The sequence below is a fragment of the Mauremys mutica genome, chromosome 10 (assembly GCF_020497125.1).
Source record: "Mauremys mutica isolate MM-2020 ecotype Southern chromosome 10, ASM2049712v1, whole genome shotgun sequence".
NCBI lineage: Eukaryota > Metazoa > Chordata > Testudines > Geoemydidae > Mauremys > Mauremys mutica.
In genome coordinates, this window is record NC_059081.1 from 62,825,604 (window position 1) to 62,846,342 (window position 20,739).

The 20,739-nt window shown below is 51.4% G+C and overlaps 1 long non-coding RNA gene and 1 other non-coding gene across 2 annotated transcripts; both read left to right on the forward strand.

Annotated features, from left to right (window-relative positions):
* The first annotated feature begins 632 nt into the window (after window positions 1-632).
* Window positions 633-714, forward strand: TRNAS-CGA. The gene has a single exon. It is a non-coding gene; the product is annotated as a tRNA-Ser (tRNA).
* A 2,444-nt stretch (window positions 715-3,158) lies between these two features.
* Window positions 3,159-15,144, forward strand: LOC123378325. Its single transcript, XR_006582559.1, has 3 exons — window positions 3,159-3,222; window positions 14,252-14,340; window positions 14,906-15,144. It is a non-coding gene; the product is annotated as an uncharacterized LOC123378325 (long non-coding RNA).
* The last annotated feature ends 5,595 nt before the right edge of the window (window positions 15,145-20,739 follow it).

The window sequence follows — 20,739 nt, forward strand, 5'->3', positions numbered from 1 at the left end:
GGGGGGAAACGTTTCGGACTTCCGGAAGTGAAGGGCTCCGACCAATTAGTGGCAATAGATGCTAACATAAAACTGAAACAAATCAGAGTGAACCAATAAATTATCATTCCTGACTCAGGGGAAAAGGCTGGGTGGGGCCATGTGCCAAGGCAACAGCAAACGGTTCATAATCTGTAGTCATTTGAATGTGATTCATTTTTCCACTAACAAGTTTCTCTGAAGTGGTGAGAAATCCAGGGTCCAGGGGAAGAGAGCCATGGCCCATTCTCCTGTCAGACAGTCCAGTCGTGGCTTAGTCCTGTTTATACATAGAGAAAAGAGTCCAATACAAACAGTTTAATCCAGCGAGAAAGTCAGTCCATTGGCGGATAGAGCCGGGAGCTGGTGGGGGGGCCGAGCTGGATTCTACCTCACTGTCTGACCTCTCCCTGTCTGGATGGTTACAGTGTGGAGAGGAACAATGACAGACCCCACAGGAGGGTGCTGGTTTGGTGCTTAACCACACGGCGAAGGAACGAGAGCCCCAAATTCCCCCTGGTGCTTTGGGAGCCAGGTTTGCTGTTTGAATTCTGCAGTTCAGATGACGTCAGGCCTGGGCGTTTCTCTGGCCTTAGGGGCCTGCTTTGCTCACAGCTGTGATGGCCGAGTGGCTAAGGTGTTGGACTCGAAATCCAAGAGGGTTTCCCTGCGCAGGTTCAAATCCTGCTCACAGCAAGGCCAGTGTTTTAGCCACAGCCCGTCTAAGAGGCCAGGGGTGGCTGAGTCTCCCCCAAACGGCCACCCATGCAGGGGGGGGGAACACTGGGGATGTGGGGCGAGTCACCCCTCCGTGGGCCCATTGTCATCTTTCGAGTGCTGGAAGCGAAGCTCCAGAGAAGTGGGGGCCCAACCTGCACCCCTTTCCGCTCTGCCTCTTAACCCGATGGCCTGCGCTGCCTCCTCCCATCCCCCCTCCGCCTCTTCCCCCAAGGCCTGTGCCCCACCCCCGCTCAGCCTTTTCCCCCGAGCCCCCTCCCTCTCTCTGCCTCTTCCTGCCCCTGCTCCGCCTCCTTCCCCAGGGACCCCCCACCCCTCGCTCACCTAAGGCAGGAAACAGTGATGGGTGCCTGGCCCCATGGCCCGCTGGCAGCCCCCCTTAAGGGAGGAGCAAGCAGCAGGTGAGTGGCGTCTTGGGGGAAGAGTGAGGGGCAGGTAGGGGGTCTGGGGGAGGGGGCAGAGGGCAGTGAACAGCAAGTGGGCGGGGCCTTGGGGGAAGAGGATGAGCAGGGGCGGGGCCTCTGTGGCCGGGCCATGGTCTAGGCACCGGTGGCCCCCCAACTTCTAGGGGTCACTCATCTGAAACCCAGGATGAAAGTGACATGGGCCTGAGTGTTGTTGGGGCTGAGGCTACATCACACCTTTACCTTCGGGGCTCTACCGGGGCATGAAGCCCCCAGACACGGCCAGAGACAGGGCAAGGGGCCTCAGCATGGGAGAGCGTCAGGCCCAGAGTTAGACGAGGGGGGCAGAGAATATTCTTCATTCTGGTTAGTTACACGTCGCCCTTGCTAGAAATCCTTCCTGTATTTTCTCCAGTTCACTCCCTGACGCTGTATCTCTGCCCCGTTCCCCTGTTTGTGCCATTGAATTCTCAGGTTCTGTCAAATAATAGCAGCAATCCCGCCATAACACAGCAGCCTGAAATCTCAGCTCTCCCCCTCCCCTCGCGCTAACGAGAGAGAGGAGACCCAGGCAGCCAGTTTCTCTGGGACAGAAGACAAAGGACAGAGGCTTGTGGGAAGATGAGATCGGATGCTTGGCTGGAAAGAGGGGGCGTCTGGACTGGGGAGAGAAAACAGCCAGAGCCCACATGGATGCAGGAGAGACCTAGCTGGACTGTGCAGAGGGAGGTTAGTCTTGAGGCCCTGAGAGTTTCCTGTGCTATGTTCAGATGCTCAATAAACCCCTCTCTTACACTGGCTGAGCGTCACTGCAGTCTAGACATCGGGGTTGCATTCTTCCTCTGGGAGTAGAGGCCCCAGGGTCCAGAGGGAGGGGACTCCCTGAGGGGCCCATGGCAGACAGGCATGCTCAGGTCTCAGAGAAGTGCCTTTCACGGAGGCAGAGGGGCCTTTACCCTCGAGAGAGAGTGACTCTCCAAGAAGGGCTGTCACACTGAAGGGGGTTCCTTCCAAGGACTGTACGGGGCTGAGAGACTGCACAAGTCCTGGGAGGCAGTGACACCATCCATGGATAGATAAACAGAGGCTGGAAAGGGAAGTGATTCAGCTGTAGTGAGACTGATACTGGAACACTGCATCCCGTTCTGGTGTCCACATTTCAAAAATAACGTTTTAAAAACTGGAGAGGGTGCAGAAAAGAACCATATTTGAGGGATGGAGAAGATGTCTTATAAGGAGGCATTGAAAAGCTCAATCTGTTTAGAGGAGAGCTGATTGCAGTGTGCAAGTGCCTTCGCGAGAGAAAACACCAAGTATTTAAAGGGCTCTTTAGTCTTGCAAAGAAAGGCATAACAAGAACCAATGGCTGGAAGCAGAAATCAGAAAAATTCTCATTGGAACAAGGCAGAGATTTGTAAGAGGGAGGGTGATTCATCACTGGAACAAGCTGCCAAGAGAAGTGATGGATTCTGCATCTCTTGATGTCTTCCAATGAAGACTAGAGGCCTTTGGGAAGGTGCTTTAGTCAAAAAGAAGCTATTGTGATACACAGATGGGCTGGATATGCAGGGAGTCAGATTAGATGCTCTAATGGTCCCTTCTGGCCTTAAGGCTACTAATTTATGAAAAACTGATGTTTTATTGTGTAGCGGCTCCATCCACAGACTGAACAGTCATTGAGTGCGGTGATCCAGGGGAAACAAGTCAAACACCCAACGAGGCTGGCCAGGGGCAGGACATCAGCTTTGAGGGGAGGGGTGGGTGTGGCAGTGACATCACAAAGGCCTTTTGCAGGAACTCGGCCTATTGGGCAAAGGTGGTGGGGAGGGGGTGACCTCACAGAGAGAGAGACCCTGACATCAGCCGGGCAGAACCGAGGTGCAGGGCCAGGCCAGTCTCTGAGACCCCCCGGCTTTGCTGCCGCAAGTCTCCTTCACGAGGTCTCTCCTCGGGGGCTGAGAGAGAATTAGGATTCACAGCTGTGAGCATGAAGAGGAACCTCTGTGGAGTTTTCTCCTTTCCTGCCACTGACTGTGCCGAAAACAAACTTCCCTTTGACAAGGTAAGAGGCTGAGAGAGGTTTGGAACCTGTTCAGTCTGATCCACCTGGCACAGGCAGCATTCTAGGCCCAGGAAACACTGGCTTTAGGTGCCAGAATTTGATTTCCTACCTAGGATTTGATGGTTGGAATCCCTGGGGACATTGGGGTTTGTCCTTTTTGGTTTCCCTTTTCCTCTTTCCTCCCTCCTTTCGCCTCTTCTCCTGCTTCTTTTCCCCCTTTCCCCTGCTTCCCTCCCTCTACCAAGGAGGGGTGTGTGGAGTGTGGGCGGGGGAGGGAGGTTGCTCTCATTGCGGGAGGTCCTCACCAAGAGGTGGGGCTGGATCTGAGAGTGATCTCCTCTGATGGTGACCTGGGCCATCCTTTGGCACATCTGGTGAGACCCTTCAGCCTCGCGCCACTCAGAGTCTCAGTGCTGATTGGCCGAGCAGGGGGCTATCGACAGTGAGGAGACTCAGGGTACGTCTACACTACGGGACTATTCCGAATTTGCATAAACCGGTTTTGTAAAACAGATTTTATAAAATCGAGTGCGCGCGGCCACACTAAACACATTAAATCGGTGGTGTGCGTCCATGGTCCGAGGCTAGCGTCGATTTCTGGAGCGTTGCACTGTGGGTAGCTATCCCGTAGCTATCCCATAGTTCCCGCAGCCTCCCCCGCCCCTTGGCATTTCCGGGTTGAGATCCCAGTGCCTGATGGGGCAAAAATCATTTTCGCGGGTGGTTCTGGGTACAGCCTCACCCCTCCCTCCCTCCCTGACAGCGGCAGACAACCGTTTCGCGCCTTTTTTGCTTGGTGAACCGTGCAGACGCCATAGCACAGCAAGCATGGACCCTGCTCAGCTCCATACCGCAATCGTGGATGTTTTAAACACCTCGCGCACTCTCGTGCAGTATATGCTGAACCAGGACCTTCGAACCGAGGCGAGTAAGAGGCGGATACGGCAGCGCGGCGATGACAGTGATGAGGACGTGGACACAGAATTATCTCAAACCGCGGGCCCCGGCGCTTTGGAGATCCTGATGGTAATGGGGCAGATTCTATCCATTGAACGCCGATTTTGGGCCCGGGAAACAAGCACTGACTGGTGGGACCGCATTGTGTTGCAGGTGTGGGACGATTCCCAGTGGCTGCGAAACTTTCGCATGCGTAAGGGCACTTTCATGGAACTTTGTGACTTGCTTGCCCCTGCCCTGAAACGCCATAATACCAAGATGAGAGCAGCCCTCACAGTAGAGAAGCGAGTGGCGATAGCCCTGTGGAAGCTTGCAACGCCAGACAGCTACCGGTCAGTCGGGAATCAATTTGGAGTTGGAAAATCTACTGTGGGGGCTGCTGTGATGCAAGTAGCCAAAGCAATCACTAAGCTGCTGCTACGAAAGGTTGTGACTCTGGGAAACGTGCAGGCCATAGTGGATGGCTTTGCTGCAATGGGATTCCCTAACTGTGGGGGGGCGATAGATGGAACCCATATCCCTATCTTGGCACCGCAGCACCAGGGCACCCAGTACGTAAACCGGAAGGGGTACTTTTCAATGGTGCTGCAAGCACTGGTGGATCACAAGGGACGTTTCACAAACATCCACGCGGGATGGCCAGGGAGGGTTCATGACGCTCGCGTATTCAGAAGCACTACTCTGTTTAAACGGCTGCAGCAAGGGACTTACTTCCCAGACCAGAAAATAACAGTTGGGGATGTTGAAATGCCTGTCGTTATCCTGGGGGACCCAGCCTACCCCTTGATGCCATGGCTCATGAAGCCATACACAGGCAGCCTGGACAGTGGTCAGGATCTGTTCAATTACAGGCTGAGCAAGTGCAGAATGGTGGTGGAATGTGCATTTGGCCGTTTAAAGGCGCGCTGGCGCACATTACTGACTCGCTCAGACCTCAGCCAAACCAATGTCCCCTATGTTATTGCTGCTTGCTGTATTCTCCACAATCTCTGTGAGAGTAAGGGGGAGACCTTTATGGCGGGGTGGGAGGCTGAGGCAAATCACCTGGCCGCTGATTACGCGCAGCCAGACACCAGGGAGATTAGAAGAGCACACCAGGAAGCGGTGCGCATCAGAGAAGCTTTGAAAACGAGCTTCATCAATGGCCAGGGTACAGTGTGACTGCTGTGTTTGTTGATGAACACCCAACCCCCTTGATTGACTCAGTCCCTGTAAGCAACTCCCCCTCCCCCTTCGAGTACAGCTTACTTATGCAAATAAAGTCACTCTCATTTAAAAAGCATGAATTCTTTATTGATTCATTATAAAAAGAGGGAGAGAAGTAAGGGTGTGCTTTGGGAGGAGGAAAGGAGGGATGGAGAAGGCCATTAAAAAAAAAATTCAGAGTAACGACATCCTTCTGGTTGGGCTGTCCACGGGGGTGGAGTGGGCGGGTGCACGGAGCCTCCCCCCACGCGTTCTTACACGTCTGGGTGAGGAGGATGTGGAACATGGTGAGGGTTGAGGGTGGTTATACAGGGGCTGCAGCGGCACTCTGTGATCCTGCTGCCGTTCCTGAAGCTCCACCAGACGCCGGAGCATGTCAGTTTGATCACGCAGCATGTCAGTTTGATCACGCAGCAGCCCCAGAGTTGCATCCCGCCACCGCTGATCTTCCTGCCGCAACCGCTGATTTTCCTGCCGGTCTTCCTGCCGCCACCTCTCATCTCGGTTGTCCCTCCTGTCCTCACGTTCACTGGCCTCTTTCCTGTAATTTGAAACCACGTCCTTCCACTCATTCAGATGACCTCTTTCATTGCGTGTAACTTCCATAATATCCGAGAACATCTCATCTCGCGTCTTCTTTTTCCTCCGCCTTATCTGTGCTAGCCTTTGGGATGGAGGAGGGACGCTTGAAAAATTTGCAGCTGCATGAGGGAGATAAATATTTAGAAAGATACATTTTACAGAACAATGGTTATACTCTTTCACAGTGAAAAGCACTATTCACCTTACATAGCACATGTGATTTCCCTACAAGGTCGCATTTTTCATCTTAATAGTGACTGCTTGCATCTCTGGGGTTACAGATCTCAGACACAGGTCCAGGCATCAGGATTCAGCTTGCATGCGGCCATGGTAAGCCACTGTCTCAGTGATTTACCCCTCCCCCCCCCAACGCATGGCTAATACCACGCTAGCTCCCTGCTAATCAACAACCTTCCCCCTCCCCCCCACCCACTGCTTGTCCGGTAGCTTGGGGAAGATCGCCTCGCCGGTGACCAAACAGAAAAGATCATCGGCATTTCACTCCTCCCCTCCCCCCGCTTCGCTACGTGCAGGAAAGTTTTTTTTTTACGCTGCTGCATTCCACGAACCCAGTAGAAAAATGGCCACCCCCCTTACTTAAATTCCTGATTTTTAACCAGGTTATCCTGAACGATATCACTTTGCTGAGGATAACAGAACAAGATAAAGAGCGGATGCTTCTTGAATGCCAGCAGTCACCGGGACCATACGCTGCGATGCTTTGCCACGCAATGATACCTGATTACTTGCTACATGCATGGCATGGTAAAGTGTCCTACCATGGTGGGCGGAACAAGGATGCCTTGCCCAGAAACCTTCTGCAAAGGCTTCTGGAGTACCTACAGGAGCGCTTCATCGAGATGTCCCTGGAGGATTTCCTCTCAATCCCCGGACATGTTAACAAACTTTTCTAAGTAACTATACTGTCTGCGAATGCATCCCAAGTCCTCTGGGCAAATCAATCATTAAAAAAGGCTTGCTTAAAAAACACTGTTTGCTATTTGCAAAGGTACACTCACCAGAGCTCCCTTCCAGGGCGTCATTCTCTGGAATAGTTGCTTGTGAGGGCTGGGAGCAGGGTAATTCCGTCAGGGTGATAAAAAGCTCCTGGCTGCTGGGGTTCACGGAGTGCTGTGTGCTCTCTGCGAGGTCTTCCTCTTCTTCTTCCTCTTCATCTTCCCCGTCTGCATAATCCTCAGACATGGCAGAGATTACAACCCCCACCTCGGAATCCACGGTCAGGGGTGGGGTACTTGTGGCGCAGCCCCCTAAAATTGCATGCAGCTCAGCATAGAAGCGGCATGTTTTTCGACCTGCCCCGGACCTTCCGTTTGCTTCTTTGGTTTTCTGGTAGGCTTGTCTGAGCTCCTTAACTTTCACTCTGCACTGCACGGAGTCCCTGCTGTGGCCTTTATCCGTCATAGCCTTAGAAATTCTTTCAAATACTTTTTCATTTCGTCTTTTGGAACGCAGTTCTGTTAGCACTGAATCATCTCCCCATATAGCGATCAGATCCATTACCTCCCGAGCGGTCCATGCTGGGGCTCTTTTTCGATTCTCAGGAGACTGCATTGTTAACTGTGCTGATGAGCTGTGCGTGGTCACCTGTGCTGATGAGATGAGATCTACACGCTGGGGAAGCAGGAAATGAATTTCAAAAGTTCGCGGGGCTTTTCCTGTCTACCTGGCCAGTGCATCCGAGTTGAGAATGCTGTCCAGAGCGGTCAGTGGTGCACTGTGGGATAGCTCCCGGAGGCCAATACCGTCGATTGCGGCCACACTAACCCTATTCCGATATGTTAATACCGATATTAGCGCTACTCCTCTCGTCGGGCAGGAGTACAGAAACCGATTTAAAGAGCCATTAAAATCGATATAAGGTGCCTCCTAGTGTGGACGGTTGTGGCGTTAAATCGGTTTTAGGCTCCTAAAACCGATTTAAACGCCTAGTGTAGACCAGGCCTCAGGTCCTTTTGGTCTTTTTTCAGATCAGGCAAAGAAGTCACAAGCAATCCAATGTTGGTCTGTAGCTCACTTGAGAGCACTTTATTCTGATCAGTCAATGTATGAAATTCAAGATGTGACAGGTAGATTGAAAGTCAGGAGCAGTGTTTCCTCTAATTTGTTGTCCGTGTGCGGAATGAATTGTGTTGTGCACACCAATATGGAGGTGAGGTGTGACACATCACCTGTATATTGGTGCACGTTACAAAATTCATTCTGCACATGGATGTGTGACGAGGCGGTTCTGGCGGGACTCAACTGAGAGTGCCAAATCAGGACCAATTGCTGAAACAGGGCAGTCACAGCCCTAGGCTGGGGTTTTTCCACCTCTAAGGCAAACCAAACCAAACCAGCCAGACAAAGAGGACTTCGGTCTCACCCGACTGGCTAACCACAAGTCACACGAGCAATTTCCTTAGACACTCCAGTCTCCCAGGATCACCACCAGTGCACTCGTCCTGGGGATGAATGGTTATGAAAACCAACACCCCAATAAAAGAAAAAGGTTCTCTCGATCCCAAAGGACCAAGCCCCAGACCCACGTCAATATACACATCAGATCTTACCCACAAATCACACTGTTGCCAATCCTTTAGAATCTAAAATCTAAAGGTTTATTTGTAAAGGAAAAAAGGTAGAGATGAGAGCTAGAATTGGTTAAATGGAATCAATTACATACAGCAATGGCAAAGTTCTTAGTTCAGGCTTGCAGCAGTGATGGAGTAAACTGCAGGTTCAAATCAAGTGTCTGGAACATCCCCCGCTGGGATGGGTCATTCAGTCCTTTGTGCAGAGCTTCAGGTTGTAGCAAAGTCCCTCCAGAGGTAAGAAGCAGGATTGAAGACAAGATGGAGATGATGCATCAGCCTTATTAGGGGTGAGCTGGAGCCGGTTCGCACTGTTAAGTCCTTGGGGCAGCCAGTGTAGGAAACAATCACTTGAGGCCAGAGAGCAGACAGCTAACCAAAACCTCCATTTTATTTACAGAAACAGAGAGCTCACTCAGCCGGTTGAAACCGGCTGAGCTATCCCTTAATAGTCTAACTCAGTTGCCATAGTAACAAAACCCATGACAACCAAATACACAACACGCACGAACCGGCTGTTAAATTTAGAAGCGGTTTTAGAACCGCTTGTTAACTGGCTTCCCTGCGAGGGAAGCTGTGATGGGCTCTGGCGGAGAAGGGTGTAATTCCTCCTCCCGGCCGCCGGGGGGCGCTGTGCTGGGCTGCGGGAGCCATTTGGGCTGCCTCCTGACCCGGTTGCTGCTGCTGCTCCTCGGACCTCTGGCCCTGGGGCTCCTGCTGCTGCTGCCGGGTGAGTCCCCGGGGGGGGGGGGCTGCTCCCAGCCGGTCCCCCCGTGTGTGTGAGTGTCTGTGTCTCCCGCCCACAGCCCCTCCCCACAGCCCCCCCCGCCCCCGCCCCCCTGCCACAGCCCCCCTCTGCCCCCCCTGCCCCCGCCGCAGCCCCTGCCCCAGCCCCCCTCTGCCCCCCCTGCCACAGCCCCCCCTGCCCACAGCCCCTGCCCCAGCCCCTCCCTCCCCACAGCCCCCCCCGCCCCAGCCCCTGCCACAGCCCCTGCCGCAGCCCCCCCTGCCCACAGCCCCCCCCTGCCCCCCCTGCCCACAGCCCCCCTCTGCCCCCCCTGCCCCAGCCCCTGGACCAGCCCCCCCTGCCCTCCGCCCCCCCCTGCCCCCAGCCCCCTCGGCCACAGCCCCTGCCACAGCCCCCCCTGCCCACAGCCCCTCCCTCCCCACAGCCCCCTCTGCCACAGCCCCCCCGCCACAGCCCCTGCCACAGCCCCCCCTGCCGCAGCCCCTGCCTGCAGCCGCCCACAGCCACCCCCTGCTAGCCCCTGTCTGCATCACCTACCCACAGCCAGCCCCTGTTGCAGCCAGCCCATGTCACACTCCCTGCCTCCAGCTAGCCCTGCCACACGCCCCTGTCTGCAGCCAGCCCCATGTCCACTGGTGCCCTGCAGTTCCCAGGGCAGTAACCCTGCACACCTGCTTTAATGAGGGGGGCAGGGAGCAGCTGGGACCCGCACATGTGCACACCCTAGGGTGACCAGACAGCAAGTGTGAAAAATCGGGACAGAGGGTGAGGGGTAATAGGAGCCTATATAAGAAAAAGACCCAAAAATTGAGACTGTCCCTATAAAATAGGGACATCTGGTCACCCTAGCAACCCCAAGGGAGTGGCGGGGACCCACACATGTGAAAAGGAGCTCATTGCTAGTTCAGGCCCATCTTTTTAAAACAGAACTTTAGGTCGGGTTAACATACATCAGTATTTTCCTGGACATGTCAGGCTTTTCGGTTCTTAAATCGCTGTCTGTCCTCCCGGGAAAATACGGACGTATGGTAACCCTATTGGTAAAAAAAATACATGCTCTGGCACATCCCTTAAATCAGAATTTTATAGAGAACCGGTTAAGATTTTAGCAGCTCATCACTGGCCTTATATAGGCTTTTCCAGGTGTAAGAACCTCTTTGTCCTTACTGTGGAAAATTACAGCAAAATGGAGTCTGGAGTCACATGGGCCAGTCCCTGCATACGTCGCTGAGTCATAAGGCGTGTTTGCCTTCTCTCCATGGGTCAATTGTGTAGCTGATGGTCCTTAATGGGCCATCAAGCAGGCTAAGCAGAGCTAACACCAGCTTGTCTGGGATATCACCCAGAAGCACCTCACCAACTTGAAATACAGACAGCATAGAGCCAACATTTATAACTTCAACTAAAAATGATACAGACATACAGACAGCATAATCATAACCCATAACCTAGTCTTAGACACCTTATATTACCCCTTTTACCTAAGATTTGGTGCCACTACAGGACCTTGGTTGCAACCCATGTTCTATATGGTCCCAATTTATATCAATAACGTCACAGGATGGTGTGTGGCAACGCTGCTGCCGGCTCCAGGCCCCAGCACAGGACCATGGTGGTGCAGCCCAGGACAGCGGCAGCACTACCAGCCCTGCTCTGCGGACTCCTGGCATCGCTCAGGGGTGGGGCACGGGCAGAAGGAGGCAGGACCTTGGGGGAAGGGGGGTGGGATAGGACCTGGGCCGCACCCCACTAGGGATGGCCCTGGTGGCAATATCAGGCCCACCCCCGTGGCAGGGCCAGGCTGGAACCAGGTAAGGCCGGAGATGGGGGGAAAAACTGCACAGGCAGGAGCCCCTCCCTGGCCCCTGCCTGTGTGGTGCTAAAGAGGGAGCTATGCAGTTTACCAGAATCTTTTTTTTTTGTGGGGGGCGGGGGAGTGGGGGTGGCAAAGGGGGATTTGAACCCTGGTCTCCCACATCCTGGTCAAATACTTTAAATGCTGTAAGAGAGCCAGCAGCACCGTGACCTCTTCCTGCTCTGGTGGATTGTTTTGTACCGAATGGCCTAAGCACCTAACTCCAGGTGAGGGGCTCCCAAGCAGACCAAGGTCCCTCTCTCCAACTCATACCTGGGTGCCTAAGCGCCAGAGAGGGGTGGGGCTCAGGACACACCCCTCATCAGCATTTCCCATTGGGGTGGAGATGCCCAGCATGCTGGGTTTTGTGGGTCCTACTTTCAGGCACCTCCTTCTTCCCATTGATTGTACAGGAGCCTGGGTGCCTAACTCAGGCTTTGTGGATTCTAGTGACTTTTAGCTGCCTAAAAGTTTGGTGCTGTGAGGTTCCTTTGTGGATCCAGGCCTTAGTTCTTTTACTCCGTAGCTGGGGTGGGTGAGTTTCACCCCAGCTGCCAGGAGCTGCATCACTGCCTAGGACAGGGGTCGGCAACCTCTCAGCAGTGGTGTGCTGAGTCTTCATGTCGACACTCGAATTCAAGGCTTCGCGTGCCGGTAATACATGTTAACGTTTTAGAAGGTCTCTCTCTAAGTCTGTAATATAGAACCAAACTACTGTTATATGTAAAGTAAACAAGGTTTTCAAAATGTTTCAGAAGCTTTATTTAAAATTAAATTAAAATGCAGATCTTATTAGTTTAGTGTGACCCTTGCCCTTGCTTTTCCTCGCTGAGTTTTCCAATGTCTGGCACGGATTTGGATACTTGAAGCTGCGCACAGGCTTCTGAGTGATCACTTGTTAACCGGCTCTGAGGGGGACAGATTTCATGTGTGAAAATACCTGTTCACACAGGTATGTGGATCCAAATGCTGAAAGCATTGCAAACACAATTTTCTTCAAACAGTTAAATTTCACAGGCCGTGACGTCCAGCAGGTCAGACTAGAGGCCCCGTGATCTCTCTCGGTAGCTTCAAGTGCACTCCCCAGATCCACAAACTTTGATGTCCACAATTCTGAGCTTTTTAACTGAATGAGCTGCATTTTGAAATCTTCAGCACCCATCCACTGAAATACAGATAAATCCAAGTCGCTTTCGTTGAACTTTTCAGATTTAATTAGAAAAGAAAGCATTGGGCCAAATCGCTGGAAATCTTGAAATCGGTCAGAAAATTCTGATTCCAATTCTTGCATGTACTTTCCTATCTCATTGACACTGACAATGCAACGTGTCAATAGCTCTTTTATGAGTTGGAAGTAGCGGAAAGTAGAAGTTTGAATATCCCTGGAAAAAACTGCTAGTTTCACAAAAAATGCTTTCCAAGCTTCATAAAGATCCAGAATTGTTTGCCCTGCACCCTGGAGACAGAGGTTGGCTTCGTTTAGGTGAGCGGTGATATCAGTTAGAAACATGAGCTTACACAGCCATTTGTCATCCAGTTCGGGGTAGTTTTGTTCTTTTTCCGACAAAAAGGCCTTGATTGCATCAAAACAGTTTACACAGCCCACCAAAACCTTGCCACAACTTAGCCACCGAATGTTGCTGGGAAGTGGGAATTCGTTATAAGCACTGTCCATCTCTTCTAGCAGTGCTTGAAATTGTCTGTGAGTCAAAGCAGATCGAGCAACAAGAAATTCACAATTCACACCACTGTATTCATCACATTATTAAGTTCTGAATTAGAAATTTTAGCACACAGGTTTTCTTGATGGATGATACAGTGAAATTTGACTGTCCGACGGTCAATTTGATCTTCAAGTAACTTTACAAATCCCTTCTGTTTTCTGACCATGGCAGGAGCACCATCTGTTGTCACACAGAATATTTTTCTGATGTCAACTCCTCGTTCTTTCAAAACTTTCCAGTATATCTTCCCCCTTTGTTGTGCCACACAGGGGTTTAGGCAACAAAGTTCCTCTTGGATTTCATTGGAAGCACAACTGCCAAACGTGGAACGTTGTTTATATCCACGCTCTCATCAACTGCCACACTAAACACTGCTGTGTCTTTCAATGCAGTCGTCTGCTTTTCCTTATTGTTTTCTGCCATCTCACTTATGCGTCTCTCAACCGTTCTGGCAGAGATGGGCTCAGCTCGCCCCCGCTCTGGGGTTTCAGCCGCTGGCTCCTGCCAGCTGGGGTCTCAGCCCCCTGCCAGCCTGAGGTTCCTTCCCCCAGGCCAGCAGCAGGTGCTGAGTGGGGCTGCGGCAGGGGCCAGCAGCGGGAAGGAACCCCAGAGTGGCGGCAAGGGGCCATCAAAAATTGGCTCGCGTGCCGTAGGTTGCTGACCCCTGGCCTAGAGTCTCGCTCCAGTTGAACAAGTGCTGGGGCCAGGCTGGAAAGTGACTCTGCAGCAATGGCTCCTGCTCGCCCCATCTCTGCCCCTGAGTGTCTGCGCGGCGCAGAGCTGCTGCCCCAGCGCCCCCAGGCTCCCCCCCCCCATTAGCAGTGGCTGTAGCTACTGGGGAGGACACGCCCACGGGACTGCAGGACAGTGAGCGGCTCTTCATGCAGGAGGGAGAGGGGGAGCCTGGAAGGGGCAGCTGGAGCAATCAGTGGGGAGGGAGGTGCCGGGCACCCAGCCTTGCCCAGCTCCATTCCCTGCAGCGCCCCCCCCCACCCCCGGGGGCAGACTGACTTGCCTGGGAGAGGGGAGGGGCAGGGAGAGGAAAAGCCAGGTCCTGCCTCTGCCTGGTGCCCGCACTGCTGGGGAAAGGAGCTGCTGGGGGGACAGTGTCGGGGGATCCCCCAAAGTGGCTCCTTTGATTCTGCTCTTTTCTGGCGTTTGGCTCAGAAACTCTGTTCCTGGGAGAGTGTAATAGTGTCTGGTGGGTTTCGTCCCGGTGGGAGAGGTCGGGTCTGTGCTGTAATAGCGTCACTGAGGCTTCTCCCAGCATGGCAGAGTCTAGAGGGACAGAACCTGGCGGCTCGGGGTGTGAAATGGACTAACACTAATTCAGAAACCTCCCGAATTTCCCTTCTCACCCTGACAGGCTGCAGAATAACGACCCCGTTTTTCTCCAGAGCGTCCCATCTTCCCAGGGGCCGGGCCAGGGAAATGGCTGTGGTGGATCCAGCTGAGGTAGGGGATGTGGGGGGAGCTGCTGGGGAGGGTGGTTGTTGAGGGGGAGGGTCAGGAAACACTCAGGGTGAGGTGGGGGGGACAGAGACTGATAAACCTGCTGGGACATGCCCAGCCTAGGGCCTGGTTTTGAACAGACCCATTGGGAGTGTGTGAACATTCCCCCATTTCTGAAGCTGGAAACACCCCCTTGGGCGGGGCTGGGAAAACAGAGCAGAGCACTGGAGCCTGAACCCCCCAGGCAGAGACTGCGATGAAATACAAAGGGGAGGTGCTGGGATTCCTGTCCCTGTTCTCTGCACTGAGCTTTGCCTCCCACCTCAGCCTGTGGCTAGCAGGTGGGTGGGAAATGGGAAGACCCTGCCCTCCTCCGCCTGCTGGGGGGGACAAGGAGCTCTCCCCTTCTCTCTGTTCCCTGCAGCCTCCTGGCCCCTCTGGGCAGGGTGGGGTGGGATTCTGCTCCTCTGGCCCTCCCAGACCCATCCTACTGTGCTGCTTCCCCCATGAATGGTGGGGCTGTGGCGGGAGCAGCAGGCACTGAGTGGGGGGGCACCTGTTATTTCAGGGGCCAGTGAGCTTCGAGGAGGTGGCTGTGTATTTCCCCATGGGGCAGGGGGCTCTGCTGGACCCCGCTCAGAGAGCCCTCTACAGGGACGTCCTGCAGGAGAACTATGGGACTGTACTTGTGTGATGGAGCGGTGTGACGATGCAGTTCTGGCGGGACCCAACTGAGGTGCCAAATCAGGACCAATTGCTTAAACAGGGCAGTCACAGCCCTAGGCTGGGGTTTTTCCACCTCTAAGGCAAACCAAACCAGCCAGACAAAAAGGACTTTGGTCTCACCCCACTGGCTAACCACAAGTCACACAAGCAATTTCCTTAGACACTCCAGTCTCCCAGTATCACCACCAGTGCACTCGTCCTGGGGATAAATGGTTATGAAAACCAACACCCCAATAAAAGGAAAAGGTTCTCTCAATCCCAAAGGACCAAGCCCCAGACCCCGGTCAATATACACATCAGATCTTACCCACAAATCACACTGTTGCCAATCCTTTAGAATCTAAAATCTAAAGGTTTATTTACAAAGGGAAAAAGGTAGAGATGAGAGGTAGAATTGGTTAAATGAAATCGATTACATACAGTAATGGCAAAGTTCTTAGTTCAGGCTTGCAGCAGCGATGGCATAAACTGCAGGTTCAAATCAAGTCTCTGGAGAACATTCCCCGCTGGGATGGGTCATTCAGTCCCTTGGGTAGAGCTTCAACTTGCAGCAAAGTCCCTCCAGAGGTAAGAAGCAGGATTGAAGACAAGATGGAGATGAAGCATCAGCCTTATATAGGCTTTTCCAGGTGTAAGAATCTCTTTGTTCTCACTGTGGAAAATCACAGCAAAATGGAGTCTGCAGTCACATGGACAAGTCTCTGCATACCTTGCTGAGTCACAAGGCGTGTCTGCCTTCTCTCCATGGGTCAATTGTGTAGCTGATGGTCCTTAATGGGCCATCAAGCAGGCTAGGCAGAGCTAACACCAGCTTGTCTGGGAGGCTTCCCCCAGAAGCACAGCACAAACTTGAAATACAGACAGCATAGAGCCAACATTCATAACTTCAACTAAAAATGATACAGACATACAGACAGCATAATTATAACCAGCAACCCATAACCTGGCCTTAGACACCTTAGATGACCCCCTTTATCTAAGATTTGGTGCCACTGCAGGACCTTGGTTGCAACCCATGTTCTATATGGTCCCAATTTATATCAATAACATCACACCCCCAACGCAAAATTGATGCAGGAAGGGATGTCACAAACATCGCTGACTGCATCCCAAGAGCCCCCTTTCCTTGGGTCTGTCTCACTACAGCTAGTGTTGGGCTAGAGGCCGTACCAGTGTATAACAGAAATGGTTTATCAAAGTCATGTTCAATAACATGATTGAATCTCTTTACAAACTCAAGGTATAACTTGGTTAGCTTTTGCAGCATGGTTCCTGTATGTTTCATGTGATCTTGCCAAGAGCTAAAGAAAACAGCTACTTTATCCATACCAGCTCTGGCCAATGTTTGGAACCCAATTAACATTAAACCAATGTAGATATTGATGTTGTTCATAGTACAGGAATCTTGGCATTTAGCCATGAAAGCAATATGGTCGTGTGCCTCAGTTTTCCCTTTCATACAGCACATCAGGTCTGGAATGTATTTTCCCCTATGAAAAGTTCCAAAACTGTTTACAGGCATTAACTGTGAAACATCAGTATAGCAAGGCCCTTTAACATAAAGTGTGTTTTCATGTATTCCTTTCAACATGTTCAAGGGATTTTCCAAAAGATTAGGCACATTGTACATTTTTACAGTTCTTGGCAATAGCAACACATTAGTTACAAAAATTAGCATTAGCAATAACAACAAATTTATTGCAAGTGTCCATTTACAATCATGTTTGTCATGCCACATCCTTGGCTCAATACCATTGGAGTTTGGGCATTTTAGGGTTAACCAGTGGCTTCCCTTTGCAAAATTCAGTCTTCTCTTTCCTTCTTGTTCTGCAGGATTAAACCCTGATTTCTTTTGCTTATCAGAATTCACTGGCTGATGGGGTGGGCCCTCTGTGCTAACAGCTATTAGCAAGTCTTTCTTCTCCCTGCCAGCCAAGTAATTCGCATCAATACAAACACTAGCTTTTAACTTCTTAGCTGCTATGGATTCCAAGGCTGGATTTTGTTTTACGGAGATATCCCACAAATCCAAAGAGTCTGAGGGCTTGGCTACACTTGCAAGTTGCAGCGCTGGTAGAGGCTTTCCAGCGCTGCAATTAGTAACCGTCCACACCTGCAAGGCACATCCAGCGCTGCAACTCCCTGGCTGCAGCGCTGGCTGTACACCTGGCCAGGTTGGGGTGTAGCGATTGCAGCGCTGGTGATCCAGCGCTGCTCATCAAGTGTGGACACACACCAGCGCTTTTATTGGCCTCCAGGGAATAAGAAGATATCCCAGAATGCTTTTAACTAAATTACTCTCTTTGTTTTGTTATGCAGCCTCTCTTTGTTTTGTTGTGAACTCCGATTGGAGCTCCGTTGAACTGCTTATCTAAAAACAAACACTGATCACAGCAAACAGGAGCTATCTGTACCTGGCTGTGAACGATCAAATGAGAGGCAAGCAGTTTGCTTGAGAGAGAAACAGCATTGGATGCAGGCTGTTTGCAATTAAGACTAAGGGTTCGCGAACATTTTGTGATTTTTCAATCCAGGGAAGCTAACACACAGTGTTGGCTCCAAAAATCCACTCTCTCTATCTTCCCCGCTCCCTGTCACAGTCCACCCCCCCTCCACCCTCCTCTTTTGAAAAGCACGTTGTTGCCACTTGAATGCTGGGATAGCTGCCCATAATGCAGCACTCCCAACAGCACTGTAAATGCTGCAAATGTGGCCACACACCAGCGCTGGTAGCTGTGAGTGTGGCCCAAACCAGCGCTGGCCCTGCACAGCTGCACGACCAGCGCTGTAACTCCCAGCGCTGCAACTTTCAAGTGTAGCCAAGCCCTCTGGGTGAGAGCTGGCTTGCTCTCCCCTGCCTCCTTACGCATTCAGCCATAAAACTGTTTTGCTCTGAAACACCAGTAACTGAATCTGTCCTCAGATCCTGAAGCACAGACTGCTCACTCACATAATCAGCATGGAGACATTCCTGTCTCAACACCATTGTCTTCCCAACAGGCTGGCCACACACAGCCAGGTGGTTATAGGGCTGCTCAACTTCCTTAACAACTTCTACTCCATCTGAGACCTTTTCAAAGCTGCCCACACTGGATCTCTCAAAAGGAAAGTCAGTGGATCCATTCACAACAGAAAATTTCTGGCTGTTAGGAACTAAAACTTTCTTGATTAAATCACTTTCACACCCTTCAGTTGCAGTAAACTGCTTGCACAGGCTACCATGAGGATTCCTTTCCTTGTGAGCTTTTCTAAGCAGCAATTCACCCCTCACAGAAATTCTGCCCTTCCCTGCTTCACCTAGGGCTTGCTCTAAAGGAACACTTCCCTGAGCAACCCCAGATTCTTTCTGGGTCTTACTTACATTCATAATCACCTCAGGCCCATCAGGCAAATCTCTACACAATCCCCTTTCAGGCCAACTGATAGACTTCCTCGATAACAGGTTAGAAGCACTCTCCTTCCCTTGGCCATGAACAAGTTCAGGAATCTTTTCCTTTTTGCTACAAGTTGTCAACCTGTCAGTAGGTAACACAATTAAATCACCTTTTTGCTCCCCTTGTGCCCTGGCTAGGGTATCACCCTGATCAGACAGAGTTGCTACACCCTTTCCCAACCACACATTAGCAACTGGCAAACTACGAGCACCAGAATTGTCTGTTCTCTGGGATTTTGCTAAGACACTAACTGGATGCAACCTAGTTACAGTGCCATTCTCCCCATCAGACACAAACTTAGGACCATTCCCTTCCTGGGCTTTAGCTGTATTTACAACCAACTCCGAGACAACTGAATCACCCTCAACCATCACAGGCTGAAAGGCACCTTCTGTCTGCTCCACAGACACAGAAGAACCGGAGACACATTCTCCTTCACCAGACACACAGCTTGGGATCTCATTTCCCTTGTCCCAGCACACAGGGCTGTTCACAGACAACTGCTTGGAGACTGGGGTAGCTTCCTCCACAGGCAAGTCAACACCCCTGACCGACACAGGCACATTCCCTTCACTGTCACATTTCTCCACACAGGAAACAGGTAAGGGACAGGGACACTCATTTTCCACTACCCCTGTCTTCCCAAACTGCTGATTGGACAAAGCCATCAGCTCACAAGGCTGCCTAGGCTCCTCCGAACTTTCCCTACCAGGCACACTGCCTCTCCCAATAGATAAGCTGCTGCTTTTTTCACTACACTGAGCTACTTCCAGCAAATCACAGTTACCCATTTCAGGTTCACTTTTACAAGCTGCACTAGCCAACAATCCATTACCCATTATAGATCTACCCTCGTCTTCTTCAGTTAGGGCTTTAACCTGACCATCTACTTTAATCTGCTTCTGAGAAACATTTTCCTCATCCATGAGATCTTTCTGCTCTTGATCTAACTGCAGATTTCCTTCTGAGACATCAGACAGACATTCAGAAACTCCACTCACAGACACATTGCTTTTTGGCACAGACAAACCTTTGGAGCAACCCACCTCAGGCAAATCATTGCTCACAATAGACACAGGTTTAAGATCACTCCTCTCCTGTGACTGGCTACCGGGACTGAACAAAGCTTTAACATTTTCCCCAATTAAAAGATCTTTAGGCAATAACTTCCTGACGCCAGCTATCACTTCATGCTGAGCCCCATTCCACTCAAGGTGGATTCTGGCCAAAGGCACACGGACAGTAAACTCACACTCTGATTTGGTAAATAATCTTCCTCTTTGATCAGATCTGCTTTAACAAGAGTGATGTTAGAAGCCATAATTTGCCCTAAACAGCTTTTACCATTGACTTTTACACTCTTTATGAATTTTTCATTACCACTCCCATACATAGGACTGGCACAATTTATGGGGTCACCCTCTAATGAACACACAGTAACAGCATTGACATAAAAGGTGGCATTGTTGGGGTACATTTGGTTACTCCCAGACAACTGCTCAGAGTTATACAACATACCAACATTGTTACAAACTGGACTTTCAAGAGGATACAATTTCTGATGTTTTTCCCTTGCTTTTTTGACTTGGAGCTGAAGTCTGGCAGTTTCTTGTTGCATCTTGTGAGGTTCCTGCTGCATCTGTCGAGTTTCCTCCTCAGCAGCCAGCAGCTCCAGACGCCCTTTTTCTTCTCTCTTAGCAGCCTCTTTCTCCAGCTGGGCCAAGACTTGCTTCTCTTCCATTCGAATTTCTGCCAGTTTTTGCTCATATTCAAACCGCAGGCTGTCTCTCAAGGCTCGCAGTTTCCTTGCTTTTCCTGACGCTTTCTGTCTCATGGTCACTGATCTTTAACCAACCAAACTCTCAATCCCAAGTTTAAAATTTGGACAGCGTGGGGTTCTGACCCAAAGCTTAATTGACCTGGTTCTGTGGATCCAAGCACGACTACGCCACTGTGACGGAGCGATTCTGGCGGGACCCAACTGAGAGTGCCAAATCAGGACCAATTGCTCAAACAGGGCAGTCACAGCCCTAGGCTGGGGTTTTTCCACCTCTAAGGCCAACCAAACCAGCCAGACAAAAAGGACTTTGGTCTCACCCCACTGGCTAACCACAAGTCACACAAGCAATTTCCTTAGACACTCCAGTCTCCCAGCATCACCACCAGTGCACTCGTCCTGGGGATGAATGGTTATGAAAACCAACACCCCAATAAAAGGAAATGGTTCCCTCGATCCCAAAGG